Below are 20,253 nucleotides of genomic sequence, written 5' to 3'. Positions count from 1 at the left end.
GACCCATTGAAAGTTTTACTAAAAAAAAAAAAAAAAAAAAAAGAATATATAACCTACGGCCACCAATCGCCAGCACAAAAGCAGACTTAAGAATAACCGTCTTTTTTTAATTTTTTTGTTATTTTCTTGTATACTAGCCATGAAAAATAAGAAACGTTGTAATATATCTTGTTAGAGAGATTTGCTTCTTTCCCCTCCTGGACTGATCATTCATTCTCAAACGGGTAAATTCTGTTTTCATTGAATGTAGATTTTCCCATTACTGATGCAACAGTTTGTGCTTATAAAGTTTTATGGAGAACTGTAACTGTTGTGTCATTAGAACTTGTCTGTGTCGGCCTCTAGCTCCTCCCCTCTCCATAGAACTCTATGGGCACAAACTATCCTCTATCATCTCAGGAATGGTAAATATCTGTCCTCACTGGACACAGATTTTATCCCTGGACTAGGAGTGGAAAATCAGTTCAGAAGTAGAAAGAAGTGGATTTATCTGATAAGATATATTACAAAGTTTCTTATTTTCACATGTACTATTGATTTATGAAATAAAAATGAAAAAGGTGATTTACTCTTTCAGCAACTTATGGGAGAACTTGGTACAACCCCTTTATTGATAGGATCAGGAATAATTCACCGATTGCTGAGGGTCGGACCCCAATGATCCCCAGAACGGGGCTTGTCTGGATGGAGCAGGGGACGAGCATATCCACCTCCAATCCATTCACTCTCGATGACACTGCTGGAGATCGGCGAGATCGACCCCTGCTCCATTCAGAGTCCTGTACTCGAGATTGCTGGTGGTCCCAGGGGTCGGACCCTAAGCATTTAGTATCTCATTCCCTATGGAAAGATCATGGTACAACACCATTAAATGAGCATTGTTATCAATTGTATATAAGAAATGCTCTCTTGATAATCTAGATGGATGCACATTTTACCTACATTTGTAACAGACTATTAAGTATCAAAATAATAAGTTATATTTACATAATATTTACACTTCGTTATCTTTGCGCTGACGTTACCCCGCCGTACAAGCCACAGTATGATGAGTCTGATTGTGCCTGACAAGCCGCAGCTCGCACATCCACGTCTCTCCAAAGCCAAGTTCTCACTTAAACTTTGGCTAACCCGACAGCCATCAAAAACAAAGGGCATCGCAATTAATCTCCATTGAACTTGGAAAAACTATGTGACTGTTTTACTCTCGTCCTTCCAAGGATCTGGGAATAAAACAGAATTCAGGTTTCTGGAGGATGAAGGAGGTGATCACTTCATCTCATACTTCCAATGCTTAGAAACAAGGATTTGGTAATCCACACTCACATCCCCTGCAGAACGATGGCTTCCACCTTTGCATTACACCAAATCATAGTGTCAAATCTACAGATAAGCGAGTACTACTATCTATATGTGTGGCCCATGGGTGCAGGGGGAGGTAACAGTGCCTGGGGCAAGGCAAGTATTTGTGTCCCTTAAAACAACAAACTTTAGTGCTCAACAAGTTCCTTCCACCAGTCCATTACTGAACTCCTTATCTCTCAAGCACATGTATTAAAAATTGAGGAAACTACTAATGTCATTATTCTGAGCTTTTTCATTTTGGTTGCTTCCTATGCATAGTACAGCAGTGGAGAAGACTTTTATGTGCTCTGCATAGGCAGTGACCCAGAGGAAAAAGCTTACTTCATTGTATGGAGCTGTTAATTATGGCTGCTGCCTATGCAGAGAACAGTAGTGGAGAAGAGTTTTATGCCCTTCTCATAGGCAGTGACCGAGATGAAAAAGCTTCCTCAATCAAATTGATTTTTTTTAATTATAATTGCTGCCTATGCAGAGCACAGTAGTGGAGAAGAGTTGTATGCACTCTGCATAGGCAGTGATGATTATGAAAAAGCTTACTTCATCGTATTGAGCTTTTTTACTTTGTTTGCTGCCTATGCAGACTGCAGCAGTGGAGAAGTGTTTACATGCTCTGCATAGGCAGCAACCACAATGAAAAAGCTCAATACGATGAAGTAAGATTTTTCAAGGTTTTTTTTATTTTGGTTTCTGCCTATGCAGAGCTCAGTAAAGGAAAATAGTTTTATGTGCTCTGCATAGGCAGTGACCAAGATGTGAAAAGCTTACTTTATTATATTGAGCTTTTTGATTTTGGTTGCTGCCTATGCAGAGCGCAGCGGCCAATGACAAACTCATCTCACCTGCTGCATGAGCAGTGCCGTGTGGGAACTAAATGTGATGCTTACAAGCATCTATCACAGTGTGGGTGGCGTGGGGAAGGGGAAAAAGTTTGTGCCCCCATAGACTGTGGCACCTGAGCCAATCACCTCCCCTTGCCCTTGTACCACTACACCACTGCAAGACTACAAAAAATGTTGCCACAAGTTTCTTGCTCAGTGATTTTTGGGTCTGTTGTGTAAAATAGGGAGCAGTGTAAGCACACGGCATAGTTCAGACAAGAAGGTTTTTTCCCCTAAAGTCCAAATGTCTATGAGAAAATAAAATGCAGCACAGAGCCGTCACTCTACCTAAAAGTGAATGGGCGCAAAAAATGGACGCCGTATTAACCCCATCAGTACGGGATCTGATTTTAATGGATCCATTGCAAAGGTTACACAGGAAGCCGCATTTGGGCTTTTATATATAGATATATTTTGTTTTAAATCGCGGCTACGGATATAGAAAACGGACATGAAAAAAATATGAACGAACGAAAACCACAGAGTATGTCGGAAAAAAAATCACCTATTTTGCATCCTATTATATAAAAACTATTCATCATCATCATTGAGACCTAACAATCTTTCCTGAGTTGTAAAAATCACATGGAACAGATCAATCGATGCAGTCAGGTCCTTGGTAAGTTTACGAGAGTAATAAAGACAGGATAATAAACCCCCATCATCCCGAACTTATTACAGCCATAGTGTGCATCTAATACAACAGCCCTGTCATTAGTACTGGGGGCTTTAATATAGGACATTCTTCAGAAAAGTCTTCACTTCGAAAAAATCTTAAAGGAGTTGTTCAAAATTAGAAAAACATGGCTGATTTCTTCTGGAAATAGCGCCACAGTTGTTCACAGGTTGGTTCTGGTATCACAATACAAAAGTTAATAGAGCCGAGCTGCAATACAGCGCACAACTCATGGAGACATCACATGTCGGCTGCTCAGGAGCGGAGACCACTCCGTACAGCCGGCGCCGGTCACTAATAGCAGTGATCAGAGCGAGATTGTTCTTGGACAGGGTCCTCTTCTTTCTATGTCCGCCCCTGCATTACACACCCTACAAATCTTACTGCAGGGTCATTGGTGGGATTCCTTACAAGACGTCTGGGCGGAGGTCGTTGTGACCAGATGCAGGCAGGGTCAGCAGATATCTATTTGATGTCCCATTTTCAAACATTTCCTCTTTCCCCATGAACCAGCAAACACGTGTTTTCTATACCTGATGCATTTTGGACTGTTTTAAAGGGATAAAAGCGGTTGCACGTTTCTCCCAGAACACATCGGTACGGACCTCTCTTGCGTCCTAGTGCACATCATTACGGTCAGCAAAATCCACTATGATACCAGGAGAACATCAGACATGGAGACCATCCACTATGAGACCAGGAGAACATCAGACATGGAGGCCATCCACTATGAGACCAGGAGAACATCAAACATGGAGGCCATCCACTATGAGACCAGGAGAACATCAGACATGGAGGCCATCCACTATGAGACCAGGAGAACATCAGACTTGGAGGCCATCCACTATGAGACCAGGAGAACATCCACTATGAGACCAGGATAACATCAGACATGGAGGCCATCCACTATGAGACCAGAAGAACATCAGACTTGGAGGCCATCCACTATGAGACCAGGAGAACATCAGACATGAAGGCCATCCACTATGAGACCAGGAGAACATCAGACATGGAGACCATCCACTATGAGACCAGGAGAACATCAGACATGGAGATCATCCACTATGAGACCAGGAGAACATCAGACATGGACGCCTTCCACTATGAGACCAGAAGAACATGAGACATGGAGGCCATAAGGGTTGTCAAAGAAAAGACGACCTCCCACTAGGCCCAAACATAAATGTGTATTACATGGGCTCCCATTCCTTTTATTGGGTGGCATGTAATACTATAATTCCACTGTAGTACCAGGCTATAACTCACAGACGATTGTCCAGACTGGATGCAACTGGAGCAAACTCTCAGCTGTGAGAAAGATTCAATCTGTACAGGTTTAGAATTCACGAAGATACTGAGAATGGCGAAGAGTTAAAAAACAACAACAAAGTTAGAAACTTGCAGAACTTTCCTTTATATAACGATTAAGCTTTCCTTGTTATTGGACATATTTGCCAGTTCTCCCACAGCCCATAAAGGGGAGACCTCCAGGGCGCCCAGAAAAATGTGCAGATCTCCTAGTAGTGGAATGTAATAAGGCTCAGACCCGGTGTACATTTAGGGGTCTGTGACCTTCAAAACGCACATTTAGGGTATGTGGTCAAAAAATTGGTGCAAATGACTACAAGCAGCATGCTTAGGGTATGGTCAAACGGTGCAGCGGCGGTGCGGTGTCAGTGCCAACAAAGCTCTTCTCCTCTGCGGCGGGGCAATATCTGAATGATTGTGAGACAAAATCAAGTGGCCATGAGCCATGGCGGAGGGCAGAGTTATGGCCGCACCGTCCAGCCCTGCCCTTACTTTATGTGCATAGAGTCTTCAGAGGAGGTTGTTTGAGCGAGTCAGATTCCAAAAATACCCCCCAAAAACCCTCACTTTAAAGCCTCTTAAAATTCACCTCTGTGAGAACTTCTGTCCTTACGTTCAGTCTTTTGAGCTTTCGGGTTCTGAGTAACCGCCTAGTGGGAGAAAACAAAGTGCCCGTCACTGCCGTCTCTTCTCCTGATGGAATCCGCTCCAAAATCCGCTTCAGGAAATGAAAAACTCCTCCCAAAACTCCACAAAGAGTTTCCTAAAGCTTTTTTTCCATGCACAATAGGCTGTTGGCCAATATTGGCGGTTCAATGCATGGGGGTCACACCCGATCCCTGGCAGCGTAGTGGTGCCAACCGAGAAGACTCCAGTATGATAAATGGCGCATAGTAGGTCGGGGAGAGGCGGATAAAGGTTTTGCATCACGCCTCTACCTTGCACTAAATAAAATCCTAATCTGAGCAGTCACATAATGCATCACGTTGAGTTTCTGCAGTCGCCGGATCCGATAACGGCCCTTCTCGGTACCTCGGAAGCTTAACGTCTCGTGCACCCCTTCAAAACAACAGTCACAGAGCAGAAGAAAGAGCCAATGTGTAGCCCAGAGCTGCAACTCGTGAGGACGGAAGAGGAGGAAGAGGGCGGAGGGTCAGAACTTCCTGCCGCCCAGACGCACGGATTTATGGCGCATTAATAGGGCCGTGTGTTGTGGGATCTGCTATCAGCCCTAACTTACTCCGAGGCTGATCCGCTCCTCTGCAGCCGCAGGTTACGAAGAGTCTGGAAAATAAAAAAGGCTTTGGGATTCTTGAAATATTCCTGCAGACGATGATGTATGTGACAGAGGGAAAGTTTTCTACTGGAAATGCCTTGTAAGGGCTCGATGGAGTAAGAGGGATACAGGGTCATAAATTATCCACACAGACAGTGTCATTATGGGGGCTGTATAAATAAAAATCCCATACCGTTAATTATACACTGCATATTAATGCATAGAGTGGAATTTATGGCATCGAATTTACAAGACAACTGGATAATAAGCAGATTGAGAGGAAACAACATCCATAGAGATGAGTGAATTTTAGCTCTGCGTATTCTTTCCATAAACAGGAAAATGGAAATATTTTCTAGGTTAATTATATAAAAAATACTGTGCTGGTTCTTGTTACAATATTTTTTATTTATTATAAAATTCTACTTGCCTGCAGTCACCACTAGGGGGAGCTCACTCCAATGGTGAATCTGTCTCCAATAAGCTCCTCCTAGTGGTGACTGCAGGTAAGCAGAATTTTATCTTTTTACCTCTAACAATCCAGGAGTGCTTTAAAATAAAAAGTGATCGCCAGCCTATATCAAGCGGTCTTATTATATTTATTAATATTTATTATATTAAAGACCACAGAAACTACAGAGGAGCTTATATGCAAGAAAATTTATTAGAATTGACCAAACAACAACAACAAAATATATATATATATATATGTACACTACAGTTCAAAAGTGTGGGGTCATTTAGAAATGTCTTTATTTTTGAAAGAAAAGCACATTTTTTTTCAATGAAGCTAACATTAAATGAATCAGAAATACACTCTATACATTGTTAATGCGGTAAATGACTATTCTAGCTGCAAACGTCTTGTTTTTATTGCAATATCTACATAGGTGTATAGAGGTCCATTTCCAACAACCACCACTCCAGTGTTTTAATGGTACATTGTGTTTGCTAACTGTGTAAGAAGGCTAATGAATGTTTAGAAAACCCTAGAAAACCCTTGCACAAGTATGTTAGCCCAGCTGAAAACGGTTTGCTGATTTGAGAAGTTATAAAATTGACTTTCCTTTGAGCTAGTTGAGAATCTGGAGCATTACATTTGTTTGTTCTATGAAACTCTCAAAATGGCCAGAAAAAGAGAACTTTCATGTGAAACTCGACAGTCTATTCTTGTTCTTAGAAATGAAGGCTATTCCATGCGAGAAATTGCCAAGAAACTGAAGATATCCTACAATGGTGTGTACTACTCCCTTCAGAGGAGAGCACAAACAGGCTCTAACCAGAGTAGAAAGAGAAGTGGGAGGCCTCGCTACACAACTGAGCAACAAGACAAGTACATTGGAGTCTCTAGTTTGAGAAATCGACGCCTCACAGCTCCTCAACTGGCAGCTTCATTAAATAGTACACGCAAAACGCCAGTGTCAACGTCTACAGTGAAGAGGTGACTCCGGGATGCTGGCCTTCAAGGCAAAGTGGCAAAGAAAAAGCCATATCTGAGACTGGCTAATAAAAGGAAAAGATTAATATGGGCAAAAGAACACAGGCATCGGACAGAGGAAGATTGGAAAAAAGTTTTATGGACAGACGAATCAAAGTTTGAGGTGTTTGGATCACACAGAAGAACATTTGTGAGACGCAGAACAACTGAAAAGATGCTGGAAGAGTGCCTGACACCATCTGTCAAGCATGGTGGAGGTAATGTGATGGTCTGGGGTTGCTTTGGTGCTGGTAAAGTGGGAGATTTGTACATGGTAAATGGGATTTTGAATAAGGAAGGCTATCACTCCATTTTGGAACGCCATGCCATACTCTGTGGACAGGGCTTGATTGGAGCCAATTGCACCCTGCAACAGGACAATGACCCAAAGCACACCTCCAAATTATGCATGAACTATATAGGGAAGAAACAGGCAGCTGGTGTTCTATCTGTACTGGAGTGGCCAGCGCAGTTATCAGATCTCAACCCCATTGAGCTGTTGTGGGAGCAGCTTGACCGTATGGTACGCCAAAAGTGCCCACCAAGCCAATCCAACTTGTGGAGGGGCTTCAGGAAGCATGGGGGGAAATGTCTCAAGATTACCTCAGCAAATTAACAGCTACAACGCCAAAGGTCTGCAATGCTGTAATTGCTGCAAAGGAGCATTCTGTGACCAAAGCAAAGTTTGAAGGAGAAGATTATTCTTTCTAATAAAAATCATTATTTCTAACCTTGTCAATGTCTGGAGTATATTTTCTATTCATTTTGCAACTCATTTTATAAATAAAAGTATGAGTTTTCATGGAAAACACAAAATTGTCTGGGTGACCCCAAACTTTTGAACGGTAATGTATGCATGTATATGTAATTATATATATATATATATATATATAATTACAGTCGTGCTCAAAAGTTTACATACCCCAGTAGAATTTTTGCTTTCTTGACCTTGTTTCAGAGAATATGAATGATAACAAATAAACTTTTTGTCCACTCATGGTTATTGGTTGGGTGAAGCCATTTATTGTCACACTACTGTGTTTTCTCTTTTTAAATCGTAATGACAACCAAAAACATCCAAATGACCCTGATCAAAAGTTCACATACCCTGGTAATTTTGGCCTGATAACACGCACAGAATTTGACACAAATGGGTTTGAATGGCTACTAAAGGTAACATCCTCACCTGTGACCTGTTTGCTTGTAATCAGTGTGTGTGCATAAAAGCCGAGTGAGTTTCTGGGATCCAGACAGACTCTTGCACCTTTCATCCAGCCACTGACGTTTCTGGATTGTGAGTCATAAGGAAAGTAAAAGAATTGTCAACGGATCTATGGGAAAAGGTAGTTGAACTGTATAACACAGGAAAGAGATACAAAAAGATATCCAAGGAATTGATAATGCCAGTCAGCAGCGTTTAAACTGTGATTAACAAATGCAAAATCAGGGGCTCTGTAAAAACCAAACCACAGTCAGGTAGATCAACAAAAATTTCGGCCACAACTGCCAGGAAAATTGTTCGGGATGCAAAGAAAAACCCACAAATAACATCAGCTGAAATTCAGGACTCTCTGAAAACTAGCGGTGTGGCTGTTTCAAGATGCACAATAAGGAGGCACTTGAAGAAAAATGGGCTGCATGGTTGAGTCACCAGAAGAAAGCCAAATGCCACAAAGTATCTCATCTACAATACGTCAAACAGCACAGAGACAAGCCTCAAAACTTCTGGTACAAGGTGATTTGGAGTGATGAGACCAAAATTGAACTTTTTGGCCACAACCATAAATGTTACATTTGGAGAGAGGTCAACACGACCTATGATGAAAGGAACACCATTCCTACAGTAAAGCATGGAGTTGGATCGCTGATGTTTTGGGGATGTGTGAGCTACAAAGGCACAGGAAACTTGGTAAAAGTTGAAGGAAAGATGAATGCAGCACATTATCAGCAAATACTGGAGGCAAATTTGCACTCATCATCCCGGAAGCTGCGCATGGGACATTATTGGACGTTCCAACATGACAACGATCCAAAATACAAGGCCAAGTCGACCTGTCATTGGCTACAGCAAAACAAAGTGAAGGTTCTGGAGTGGCCATCTCAGTCTCCTGACCTCAATATCATTGAGACACTGGGGAGATCTCAAGCGCGCAGTTCATGCTAGACAGCCCAGGAATTTACAGGAACTGGAGGCTTTTTGCCAAGAAGAATGGGCAGCTTTACCATCTGAGAAAATAAAGAACCTCATCCACAACTACCACAAAAGACTTCAAGCTGTCATTGATGTTAGAGGGGGCAATAGACGGTATTAAGAACTGGGGTGCGTGAACTTTTGATCAGGGTCATTTAGATGTTTTTTGGTTGTTGTTAAGATTTAAAAAGAGAAAACACAATAGTTTGACAATAAATGGCTTCACCCAACCAATAACCATGAGTGGAGACAAAGTGTTTTTGTTATCATTCATATTCTCTGAAGCAAGGCCAAGAAAGGGAAAATTCTGCCGGGGTATGTTTTTTTGAGCACAACTGTAATATATAAAAAGTTCCTAACTACAATATTTGCCACAGTCAGCAGTGGGATTACACCAAATCTCCGTTTATAGCTGTCTACAGTGCACCGACTATTCGCTTTTCTTATGGTTCCAGGTTCAGATCACACCGTCCATAGATCTCCAGACTGAAAGTCCAACATGAAGGAGACCATCCCTCGCTTTACTTTATTTTTACATATTGAATGTAACTAATAGGGGGACCCACAAACTGGGGTCAAGTGCCCATTAGGTCTCCGTCAGCGAGTGGCTCTCTATCTAGTAAGTGACTGTTTATTCCGGACAGAGTGGTGTATTCAATATGATGGAGGCGTTCTGTATCATGGAGAGTATTTTCATACCATAGCAGAAAAAAAAGAAAAAACTAGGAAAATAAACAAGAGAAAGTAAATAAACAAAATAAACAGGGGAACAAAGTAAATAATAAAAAGTAAACAAATAAAGAAAAAGATAAATCTTCTTTATTTTTTTAAATTTACAACGGGGGGGGAGGGGGAAGTAATAAAAAAAAAGTAAATAATAAAAAAGAAAACAAATAAAGAAAGAAAAAAAAAATGAAGATATAAAATGGGAATAAGTAAATAATAAAAAAGTAAACAAAACCAGAAAACGATAAGCTAAAAAAATAAGATATAAAACAGGAGGAAAGTAAATAATATAAAAACAAATAATAAAAAAGTAAATAAAGAAAGAAAAAGTTAAATAAAAAAAAGGTAAAAAGTAAACAATAAAAAAGTCATAAAAAAGCAGATATTAAAAATGTAAACAAAGAAAAAAGATAAAGTAAAAAAAAAAAAAAAAAAGGATATATAAATAAAATAGATAATAATACAAAACAGAAGTTCAGTGACAGACGCAATGGCTGTGTATGGAGGACAGTAAAGCTGGGGGGGGGGCTAGGACCAGAGATCACAGTGACTTGTTTCTTATTCATCTCAAGACTTAAAAAAATGAAAATGAAAGACTGAGAAGACGGAAGCCGCAGGAACAATGGGGGTCAGATTATGAGACAGGCTGAAAGTATGCATCAACAAAAGCGCTGGACACTTCCTAATTACAGAGCAGAAAACATGCGGAGTAGGAATAATTCCAGCGGGGAAGGGACTTTTCCAGCTCCCTGGGAGGAGCAGGAATATTTAGCAACAGAAATGTCATTTGTTAACGTCTTCAGCGTAAAATAAGAATAAATAGTGAATCTGTACATTACTGGAAACCACAAATATAAAAACTATATAAAGGGAGTGTAGCCTTTTGCAAAATTCTTTTGCATTTCTCCAAATCACCAAAAACTAGCAAGTAACTTTGCAAAAGTTTTGATAAAAAAAAAAACAACTTATTGTGTATGCAGCTGTTCTGCAGACCTATGTGCTGCCATGGTTACACATTAGTTTCGTCTGCTGCTCTATATGACACTTTCCTCTGCCTATGGGAGACATCATATTAGCATTCAGTGTAACTGGTTCCAATGTGTATCAGCTTTGATTGTGAATACGCGGCACCATATATATCGTATAACAATCGGGAAGAAATAATGATGTAATGAATAGTAATATGCATTATTTTTCCAGGTGTGGAATCGGATGTGAGCGCTTTGTGTTTTGGAGAATTAGTGCAGATGTGGGAAGATTTGCTGAGCACTCGCTGGGCATGAGGCGATACTGCCACCTTGTGGTCAGTGTATGTATAGGACAATACATTCTATAGTCCTAGTAGGCGGAGGCACAAAAGTTGTGAAAACATCTGTTCAGCTTTGGATATTCTTACACATCACAATGATGCTTGTTAGTAAGAGATGGAGCAATGCCTGAACTAAAGGAGTTCATTGACTTTAAATATATAAACTTAAAGAGGTTGTTCCCTCCACAGTACTGAGTGAGGAGGAGCTGCTCTGGGGTCCAGGAGAGAAGTATTGGTTATTATATTAACTTTTAAAGTGGTGGAGAACCCAATTAAATGGCTTTTACCACAATTTGGAAATAGCTAGAACCAACAGGCAGGGCGCTTCCTGATACAAAATGTCTATACAACTAAGAAACAGCAGATACCATAGAGCAATAACGGGGAAATGTGAAATAGGCACAATTACGTCTGTCTCATTCGACAGGCATTAGGATGCGTTGGCACTTTTGATGCGGCTAATAAAGGGGAACACATTTTCCTTATTACACTCGTGTGTGCATTTATGTTTTACATATTTTTTTGGAAGAAATGTGCAAATAAAATGTGAACTGATAGGATTAATGGCTTCTCCTGGCAGTCCTTGTATTTTTTAGGAGTTTTCAATGAATCACATCTCAACTCTATTGAATTGGATGCAGCATACAACCCATAGGCAGGTATCCTGACTCCCAACCGGCCCGGATCCAACAGGACTGTCCCAGATTTGGGGAACTATCCTGGGAAGTCGGCGGAATGTCCAGAGTTACTGTATCAGTAGTGAGAAAATGCAGATCAATATACATTGTAATAAAAATGGAGAAATGTTGACCGTTTCCATGTAGCAAAATGTATATTCATTGTAAAGAGCGAATGATTAGACCAGAAAGAAGAAAACACAAGAAAATTATGAGATACTGAAATGCAAAGAATAATACAGTGTATCCCAGGCTTTGTGTCTTGGAGAAGAATATGAATAACTCGGGGCACTCCACAAAATTATTCTTTATAAATGACCAAACACTTAAAAAAAAGAGACTTTTTGCAAAGTTTTCAAACCAGAAACTGAGCAGAACCTCAAACTTTTTGAGGAGTTTTGAGTTTTAAAGGAGAAAGTGGAGAGTTTCCGCTCCAAAATTTCCTGGAAAAACTCCCATGTGCACATAGCAAACCTGACGGTTATTTGCCGCAGAATTGCACTTGACTCACGGACACATTGCTGGATCCCCCTGCTTTGTGGAGATCATTATCGCCTCCTCCAGGAATACTCCTGCAACAACAAATGAGACGCGTCTTTAGCAGCTGAATTGTCTGAGTTCTGCAAGAACATTTCGCAGAAGATAAAATGGCTAAAGCGAAAACGACAATGCCCCCAGAATATATGTATGTGCACACTGAGTCTGTTTGCTGAGTTTTTGGAGCAGAAACTTCAAATTTTTCAAGAGTTTTGAGTTTTTGATGACGGTTTGTAAAGTTCCTGCCCCAAAGAATGAACACAACCTATTGGCATGTTCACATTGAGCTTTCTGATAAAAAAAAAAAAGTTTTTGTAAGGTTTAGTATTTGCAGCAGATTTTTCTGCTACAAATACTGGAGTATTGACAGGAAAGTACGTGTGTTTTTGTCGTGTTTTTGCTTGCATTTTTTTAGCCATTCATTTAAATTGGTGAAAAACGCTGCAATATCGGTGAAAGGGTCGGTGCACATGTTGGAAAATTTCTGCACCAAAAATGTCCCCTGTTAAATATAACATTAAGGTACTGTGCCCCCTTGGAATAAAACAAGACCCAGATGGTCCCACGAGACCCCATCTCCGGGGCTCCTCCGGCTGCACAATAACATCATGGCACATCTTCTTAGAGAAGACATGAGGATGTGTGGCAGGGAGACGATCATGGCTTCTCGCAGGGAGACGATCATGGCTTCCCGCAGTGCCGCTGGTTATATTTAATTGCATTTGGGTCCTTAAAACATGGATATATCTGTGGCGCTGCAAGGAGCCATGAACGGCTGACTGCTCACACCCTGTGCTGTATGTACAGTCTCGGACTGGGGTGCCAAGCGCCCAGCCAGTGACCAGCAAAATGCAATATTACCTGCCTCTTGTTCACAAATGTTCCAGTGCTTCTACATAAAAACTTGGTAGTTTGTTAAATGAACAATGAGATTCTATCCTGGCTCTTGTAGGAGGCTGAGGGTCCACCAGGGAATTTACCTGTCCTCCGGTGGGCCAGTCCGATCCTGTACACGTACCTTTTACTTTTTTCTAATCAGTGCCACAATTTTTGACTAAAGTGTCACAGTTGTTCTAAAACATCTGCTGAAATATTTTGTAACTTTTTACATATTTTTTTAACCAATTACCATGACTATAAGGGACTGTCATTATTTCCCGACACACAATCTAATTTTTATGTAAACAGAATCCAATTAAATAGAATCATTAACCCCCCAAAATAAACAAAAGATATGAATACAAATGTGTTTCCGGCTGGTAAAACAGAAATGTGGGAAACTATTGCAACAAAGTACACAAATAATTACAAGGAAATTCACAGGAACGGCTGAAAGGACACATAGCAAACACTGACTACAAATACCTGATATCCAATGAATGAGACAAAAAAAAACAAGAAAGAGGCTACGAAGCATCCACTGATAACATTATGATATATAGTGAGGACTAATGAAGGGAGAAAAGGGAGATTGTGAGCTCTCTATGGTTTAAGGGGTTGTCCACTTTTTGAATCAATATTTTTTACTTAAATGTATGTATTTGAGACTAAGAAACAATTTTTTGATTGGGTTTCATTAAAAGTTTGTCTGTTGCTGGATGCAAAATGAGTTATCTGAGAATCCATCAGTGAGCTTGTTCGGACTCTGTTATCTGTTTGTTTTTCTGAGCTCCTTCCAGCTACTTTATGACCACACCAAAGTTGAATGGCTTTTACAGACATCAACTTTGATGTGGTCTGTGGTCATAAATCAGCTGAGAGGAGTTCAGAAAAAGACAGATAACAGAATTAGAAACTCTCCCATCTGACCATCAAAATGAGCTCACTGATTGATTTTCAGGAAACTCATTCTGCAGCCAACAATAGACAGTGAAACATAGAGGCTGTAGAAGGCAGACAGTGCAAAATGTTTAATGAAACCCAATTGAAAGAATAATTTTTAGCCCCAAATACATGAGTAGAAATGTAATAAAAAAATATATATATATCCCCAATAGCAGAAAACCCCTTTAATTAAATTCATGTATTTGGGACTGAAAATCAAATACATTTAAAAGTCGTCCGGGGACCAAATGGCTCCAGTATCTAGTCCAAGAGGTAGCTCCCTGGCGGCTTCTCTCCGCCCCTCTGACCCTTGAGTGACATCTGTGTTTCGTGGTCCAATTAGTAGCATGGACTGAACTCCACATCCTCATATACGGCTATTGGTTTGTTCAGTCCTGAACCCGTGGCCGCTCCATGCATCGCGGTCCGAAACAAGGATGAGTGAAACCGGCCGAAGAGCTGTATAATTCTGATTGCAGTGAGCTCCCCCTAGTGGCAGCTGCAAGGAACCATCATTTTAATTTTAAATCTCATAGGTAGAGGACTTGGAGCTCTGTGTCAGAAAATGGACCTCTGATCCCAGAATAAACATTTCTGTTTTTTTAACCTGGTGGACGTGTAAAAGTTTACTATTTGTTGCACAATTTGTAGAATATGTCAGCTGTCTTCCTGCGTCCCGCTCGGGTCTGGTTTCCCTGCGGTGTCAGTGCACTGTGTGTGATAGTAGAGTTCATTCCCCTCTTCCCTCTAGATAGCTTCCTATTAACTTTTATCTCTTGATGAGCTGAGAAGAGAATTGTCGCTGCATAATAGGTTCTGTGTATGAACATAAAACTCTCCGTATACTTATACGGTCATTATATATTGACCCAGTTAATTGAACGACTAGCATGTAATACGGCCAATACTGCAGGGGAAATTTAGGACGTAATTTTATGATGATACAGTTCTCACATTGGCCACTAGATGTCAGTTTCACTTCATCTTGCTTTACAACCTGCTGTGAAACTATTATCATTTGCCATCCGGTGTGAGAGCACCAAAGTACTGCCCGAGCCAAGATAAGCTGCTTTCACAAAAAAATACAAAGAAGATCGTAGCTTAAACAGAATAAGTGTGAAGCCAGAAGCATTGGTGATACCAAAAGTTTCATATATTGTGAAACAGGGGACAGGTTATTTTACAAGCATTGAAAAACAAAGAAAGCTGTACTGAGCTACACATATACTGCGTGTGCGGGGAGAAATGGACGTGATCGAAGGGGTTAACCTGCGGCTCCTCTCCAGCAGACACAAAGGATTGAAAACCGGCAGCTGCGTCTCCCTCCTCCCAATATCTCAAAATAGGGAATTACAGACACCGTCACCTGTAATATAGTAACACCGTCACCGGTAATATAGTAACACCGTCACCTGTAATATAGTAACACCGTCACCTGTAATATAGTAACACCGTCACCTGTAATATAGTAACACCGTCACCGGTAATATAGTAACACCGTCACCTGTAATATAGTAACACCGTCACCGGAAATATAGTAACACCGTCACCTGTAATATAGTAACACCGTCACCTGTAATATACTAACACCGTCACCGGAAATATACTAACACCGTCACCGGAAATATACTAACACCGTCACCGGAAATATATTAATACCGTCACCTGTAATATAGTAACACCGTCACCTGTAATATAGCAACACGGTCACCGGAAATATAGTAACACCGTCACCGGAAATATAGTAACACCGTCACCGGAAATATAGTAACACCGTCACCGGAAATATAGTAACACCGTCACCTGTAATATAGCAACACCGTCACCGGAAATATAATAACACCGTCACCGGAAATATACTAACACTGTCACCTGTAATATAGTAACACCGTCACCTGTAATATAGTAACACCGTCACCTGTAATAAAGCAACACCGTCACCTGTAATAAAGCAACACCGTCACCGGGAATATAGTAACACCGTCACCGGAAATATAGTAACACCGTCACCTGTAATATAGTAACACCGTCACCTGTAATATAGTAACACCGTCACCGGAAATATAGTAACACCATCACCGGAAATATAGTAACACCGTCACCGGAAATATAGTAACACCGTCACCGGTAATATAGTAACACCGTCACCGGTAATATAATAACACAGTCACCTGTAATATAGCAACACCGTCACCGGTAATATAGTAACACCGTCACCGGTAATATAGTAACACCGTCACCGGAAATATACCAACACCGTCATCGGAAATATAGTAACACCGTCACCGGTAATACAGTAACACCGTCAACGGTAATATAATAACACCGTCACCGGTAATATAGTAACACCGTCACCGGTAATATAATAACACCTTCACCGGTAATATAATAACACCGTCACCGGCAATATAATAACACCGTCACCGGTAATATAGTAACACCGTCACCGGTAATATAATAACACCGTCACCCGTAATATAGTAACACAGTCACCCGTAATATAGTAACACAGTCACCGGTAATACAGTAAAACCGTCACCGGTAATATACTAACACCGTCACCGGAAATATAATAACACAGTCACCTGTAATATAGTAACACCGTCACCGGTAATATAGTAACACCGTCACCGGTAATATAGTAACACCGTCACCGGAAATATACTAACACCGTCATCGGAAATATAGTAACACCGTCACCGGTAATACAGTAACACCGTCACCGGTAATACAATAACACCGTCACCGGTAATACAGTAACACCGTCACCGGTAATATAATAACACCTTCATCTGTAATATAGTAACACCATCACCGGAAATATAGTAACACCGTCACCGGAAATATAGTAACACCGTCACCGGAAATATAGTAACACCGTCACCGGAAATATAGTAACACCGTCACCGGTAATATAATAACACAGTCACCTGTAATATAGCAACACCGTCACCGGTAATATAGCAACAACGTCACCGGTAATATAGTAACACCGTCACCGGTAATATAGTAACACCGTCACCGGTAATATAGTAACACCGTCACCGGAAATATACTAACACCATCATCGGAAATATAGTAACACCGTCACCGGTAATACAGTAACACCGTCAACGGTAATATAGTAACACCGTCACCTGTAATATAGTAACACCGTCACCTGTAATAAAGCAACACCGTCACCTGTAATAAAGTAACACCGTCACCGGAAATATAGTAACACCGTCACCGGAAATATAGTAACACCGTCACCGGAAATATAGTAACACCGTCACCGGAAATATAGTAACACCGTCACCGGTAATATAACACAGTCACCTGTAATATAGCAACACCGTCACCGGTAATATAGTAACACCGTCACCGGTAATATAGTAACACCGTCACCGGAAATATACTAACACCGTCATCGGAAATATAGTAACACCGTCACCGGTAATACAGTAACACCGTCAATGGTAATATAATAACACCGTCACCGGTAATATAATAACACCTTCACCGGTAATATAATAACACCTTCACCGGTAATATAATAACACCGTCACCGGCAATATAATAACACCGTCACTGGTAATATAGTAACACCGTCACCGGTAATATAATAACACCGTCACCCGTAATATAGTAACACAGTCACCCGTAATATAGTAACACAGTCACCGGTAATACAGTAAAACGTCACCGGTAATATACTAACACCGTCACCGGAAATATAGTAACACCGTCACCGGAAATATAGTAACACCGTCACCGGAAATATAGTAACATCGTCACCGGAAATATAGTAACACCGTCACCGGTAATATAGCAACACCGTCACCGGAAATATACTAACACCGTCACCTGTAATATAGTAACACAGTCACCTGTAATATAGTAACACAGTCACCGGTAATATAGTAACACCGTCACCGGAAATATACTAACACCGTCACCGGAAATATACTAACACCGTCATCGGAAATATAGTAACACCGTCACCGGTAATACAGTAACACCGTCACCGGTAATACAATAACACCGTCACCGGTAATATAGTAACACCGTCACCGGTAATATAATAACACCTTCACCTGTAATATAGTAACACCGTCACCGGAAATATAGTAACACCGTCACCGGAAATATAGTAACACCGTCACCGAAAATATAGTAACACCGTCACCGAAAATATAGTAACACCGTCACCGGTAATATAATAACACCGTCACCTGTAATATAGTAACACCGTCACCGGAAATATAGCAACACCGTCACTGGAAATATACTAACACCGTCATCGGAAATATAGTAACACCGTCACCGGTAATACAGTAACACCGTCAACGGTAATATAATAACACCGTCACCGGTAATATAGTAACACCGTCACCGGTAATATAATAACACCTTCACCGGTAATATAGTAACACCGTCACCGGTAATATAGTAACACCGTCACCCGTAATATAGTAACACAGTCACCGGTAATACAGTAAAACCGTCACCGGTAATATACTAACACCGTCACCGGAAATATAGTAACACCGTCACCGGTAATATAATAACACAGTCACCTGTAATATAGCAACACCGTCACCGGAAATATAGTAACACCGTCACCGGAAATATAGTAACATCGTCACCGGAAATATAGTAACACCGTCACCGGTAATATAGCAACACCGTCACCGGTAATATAATAACACCGTCACCGGAAATATACTAACACCGTCACCTGTAATATAGTAACACCGTCACCTGTAATATAGCAACACCGTCACCGGGAATATAGTAACACCGTCACCGGGAATATAGTAACACCGTCAACGGAAATATAGTAAAACCGTCACCGGTAATATAGTAACACAGTCACCGGTAATATAGCAACACCGTCACCGGTAATATAATAACACCGTCACCGGTAATATAGTAACACAGTCACCGGTAATATAGTAACACAGTCACCGGTAATATAGTAAAATCGTCACCGGTAATATAGTAACACCATTACCGGTAATATAGTAACACCGTCACCGGGAATATAGTAACACCGTCACCGGGAATACAGTAACACCGTCACCGGAAATATAGTAACACCGTCACCGGTAATACAGTAAAACCGTCACCGGTAATATAGTAACACCGTCACCGGTAATATAGTAACACCGTCACCGGGAATATAGTAACACCGTCACCGGTAATACAGTAACACCGTCACCTTTAATATAATAAAACCGTCACCGGTAATATAGCAACACGGTCACCGGTAATACAGTAACACCATCACCGGTAATATAGTAACACCGTCACATGTAATATAATAAAACCGTCACAGGTAATATAGTAATACCATCACCCGTAATATAGTAACACCGTCACCTGTAATACAGTAACAACGTCACCGGTAATGCAGTAACACCGTCACCGGTAATATAGTAAAACCGTCACCGGTAATATAGTAACACCGTCACCGGTAATATAGTAACACCGTCACCGAGAATATAGCAACACGGTCACCGGAAATACAGAAACACCATCACCTGTAATATAATAACACCGTCACCGGTAATATAGCAACACCGTCACCGGTAATATAGCAACACCGTCACCGGTAATATAGCAACACCGTCACCGGTAATATAGTAACACCGTCACCGGGAATATAGCAACACGGTCACCGGAAATACAGAAACACCATCACCTGTAATATAATAACACCGTCACCGGTAATATAGCAACACCGTCACCGGTAATATAGCAACACCGTCACCGGTAATATAGCAACACCGTCACCGGTAATATAGCAACACCGTCACCGGTAATATAGCAACACTGTCACCGGTAATATAGCAACACTGTCACCGGTAATATAGCAACACCGTCACCGGGAATATAGTAACACCGTCACCGGTAATATAATAACACCGTCACCGGTAATATAGCAACACCGTCACCGGTAATATAGTAACACAGTCACCGGTAATACAGTAACACCGTCACCTGTAATATAGCAACACCGTCACC

The sequence above is a fragment of the Phyllobates terribilis genome, unplaced genomic scaffold, assembly GCF_046119375.1.
Source record: "Phyllobates terribilis strain yellow unplaced genomic scaffold, ASM4611937v1 Scaffold_7__3_contigs__length_470593459, whole genome shotgun sequence".
In the NCBI taxonomy this organism is placed as follows: Eukaryota; Metazoa; Chordata; class Amphibia; order Anura; family Dendrobatidae; genus Phyllobates; species Phyllobates terribilis.
This window is presented reverse-complemented; position numbering follows the sequence as displayed.